This window comes from Stenella coeruleoalba, assembly GCF_951394435.1.
Source record: "Stenella coeruleoalba genome assembly, chromosome: 15".
In the NCBI taxonomy this organism is placed as follows: Eukaryota; Metazoa; Chordata; class Mammalia; order Artiodactyla; family Delphinidae; genus Stenella; species Stenella coeruleoalba.
Genome location: NC_137161.1, coordinates 24517903 through 24521265, shown reverse-complemented (window position 1 = coordinate 24521265; position 3363 = coordinate 24517903). Strand labels below are relative to the sequence as shown.

At 40.4% G+C, this 3363-nt stretch overlaps 1 pseudogene across 1 annotated transcript; it reads right to left on the bottom strand.

Annotated features, from left to right (window-relative positions):
* Positions 1-1807: 1807 nt before the first annotated feature.
* LOC307198660 (S-phase kinase-associated protein 1-like) lies at positions 1808-3144 on the bottom strand (annotated as a pseudogene). Its single transcript has one exon. The product of its transcript is annotated as an S-phase kinase-associated protein 1-like (transcript).
* Between the last annotated feature and the right edge of the window lie 219 nt (positions 3145-3363).

Here is a 3363-nt window from a genome sequence, read left to right as displayed (position 1 = left end):
ATTTATTGTTTTTCAATCATTATCATAAACTATTTTTAGAACATCTTCATCACTCTAATAAGACCCCTCATGGTCATTTACATGAGTTAATTCCCATTCCTACCTCCTGTTCCAGGCAACCACTCATCTACCTTCTGTTTCTATAAATTTGCCTTTTCTGGACATTTCAAATAGATGGAATTAAATATACAATATGTGACCTTTTGTGTCTGGATTCTTTCCTTTAGCTTAATGGCTTTCAGGTTCATTCATGACACAGCATGTATCAATAGCTCATTCCTTTTTATTACTGAATAGTATTCCATTGTATGGATATGGCACGTTTTTAAAATTCATTCTTCAATTGATTGACATTTAAGTTTCTTCCCCCCACTTTTTGGCTATTATGAATAACGCTGCTGTGAACAGTCACATGGAAGTCATTGGCATTCATTTTTTTCATTTTTCTTGGGTAGATACATAGAAGTGGAATTGTTGGGTCATATATGTAGAAGTGGAATTGTTGGGCCATATGATAAATATATGCTTAGCTTTTTAAGAAACCAACAGACTGTTTTCCAAAGTGGCTGTACCATTTTACACTTCTACCAGCAAAGTATGAGACTTCCTGTTTCTCCACACTCTTGCCAACTTTGTTATTGTCTGTTTTTTTTTTTTTAAATAACCACTCTAGTGGGTATAAAATGGCATCTTATTTTGTTTTTCACTAATGGCTAACGATGTCGGGCATCTTTTCATGTGCTTATTCCTGTACTTTCTTTAGTGAAATGTGTTCATATCTATTGCCCTTTTTTATTTTTTAATTAAAAATTTTTTTTTAATTAATTAATTAATTTATTTATTTTTGGCTGCGTTGGGTCTTTGTTGCTGCACGGGGGCTTTCTCTAGTTTCAGTGAGTGGGGGCTACTCTTCATTGCGGTGCACAGGTTTCTGTTCATGGTGGCTTCTCTTGTTGTGGAGCACGGGCTATAGGTGCATGGGATTCAGTAGTTGTGGCTCACCGGCTCTAGAGTGCAGTCTCAGCAGCTGTGGCACACCGGCTTAGTTGCTCCATAGCATGCGGGAACTTCCCGGACCAGGGCTCAAACCCATGTCCCCTGCATTGGCAGGCAGATTCTTAACCAATGCACCACCAGGGAAGTCCTTATTGCCCCTTTTTAAATGAGGTTGTTTGTCTTCTTATTATCAAGTTTTAAGAGATTTTTGTATGGAGGGTGTTGGGGGAGGGATGGATTGGGAGTTGGGGATTAGCAGATGCAAACTATTATATAGAGAATGGATAAACAAGCTTCCATAGTATAGCACAGGGAACTATATTTAATACCCTGTGATAAACCATAATAGAAAAGAATATGAAAAGGAATGCATATATATGTATAACTGAATCACTTTGCTGTACAGGAGAAATTAATGCAACATTGTAAATCAACTATACTTCAATAAAATAAAATTTTTAAAAATTACCATACCAAATTCTACCAAAATAGTTACCTATGAAATAATATGATGTCTGGTATTTGCTTCAAAAGAAGCCATCGGCAGAGGTAATAGATGAAAGCTATTGTTAATGAGTTGCTATTTGAAGCTGGGTGAAGCTGGAAATCCATTATACTATTTTCTTTTCTTTTATGTATCTTTGAAATTTTTCATAATGAAAAGTTTTTGTTGTTGTTGTTTTCTATTTCAGACAAATTTTTGCAAGTTGTTTTATTTACAATGCCAACTTTTTGTGTGTGTGTGTTTTGTTTTGTTTTGTTTTCGGTACGCGGGCCTCTCACCGCCGTGGCCTCTCCTGTTGCGGAGCACAGGCTCCGGACGCGCAGGCTCAGCGGCCATGGCTCACGGGCCCAGCCGCTCCGTGGCACGAACCCGTGTCCCCTGCATCAGCAGGCGGACTCTCAACCACTGCACCACCAGGGAAGCCCTGTAAAATCATTTTTGATACTGAATGTCTTTCGAATCTCCTCAGCAATTTTCCCCTTGATCATACTGGCAACAGTCTTGCAGGTAACATCAAGCAAACCTTTGATGTCTAAGTAGTTTGCTGCCAGTATAAGCTCAAAAAGTGTTCCTTGGTCAACTTTCAGGAATTCTTGATCCCAAACAGGGATATCATCTGTTCGATTTTCTTTGCTCTCATCATCCTCAGGAGGAGGAGGACCATCCTTGTGGTGGGTGCACCACTGAATGACCTTTTTTGATATTGCTGCATTAACATTTGGCTAGGGGACTGGATCATCATCTCCTTCATCATCCATTCCCAAATTTTCCAACGTGGTCTTAATAGTCACAGATTGTTTTGCAATTTCAACATCAACTTCAAATATCTCTCCATCACAACTCTGCAACTTAATTGAAGGCATGGTGTTAGGATTCAAGGAGATGGCAGGCCAGAGGTTGATGAGAGCAGGGCGGCGTCTGCAAAAAGAAAAACACAAAAGCTGAGAACAAGGCCAACACCTGTTTTGTTTTTTTTTATTTTTTTATTTTTTATTTTTATTTTTTTTTTGTTTTTTTTTTTTGTTTTTTTTTAATTAATTAATTTATTTGTTTTTATTTTTGGCTGTGTTCGGTCTTCGTTGCTGTGCGTGGGCTTTCTCTAGTTGCAGCGAGCGGGGGCTGCTCTACATTGCAGTGCGCGGGCTTCTAATTGTCGTGGCTTCTCTTGTTGCAAAGCACAGGCTCTAGGCCTGTGGGCTTCAGTAGTTGTGGCACATGGGCCCAATACTTGTGACCGGGCTTCAGTAGTTGTGGCACGTGGGCCCAATAGTTGTGGCTCGCAGGCTCAATAGTTGTGGCTCATGGGTTCTAGAGTGCAGGCTCAGTAGTTGTGGTGCACGGGCTTATTTGCTCTGTCGCATGTATGTGGGATTTTCTGGGACCAGGGCTCAAACCTGTGTCAGCTGCATTGGCAGGTGGATTCTTAACCACTGTGCCACCAGGGAGGCCATTTTTTTGTTTTATTTGTTTGTTTGTTTTTTTATGGCCACTTTTGGTACCACCTAAAATCATTTTGTGTGCATCATCAGTCCACAACCCCTTGGAAGATACTGGCTTAAAGGATAAGAGTGAGGGCTCTAGAATCAGGCTGACCAAATTTGAATCCTGCTCCACCAGTTACTAGTTGATCTCAGGCAAGTCCCCAAACCTCTTTGGCACACAGCTGCCTCGTGTGAAAAATCAAGCACTAATTTTAATTGAACACTTACTATGGTCCTGTACTGTGTTAATGCTCTGTCATTTTATCCTCTCCACAACCCTAAGAGTTTAGTCCTGTTTCACAGTTGAGGAAGCAGCCTGAACACACGTGACTGAAGCATTTGACCTTTCAGGACCTGCCCCTCCTCCCTCCAAGTTTAGAA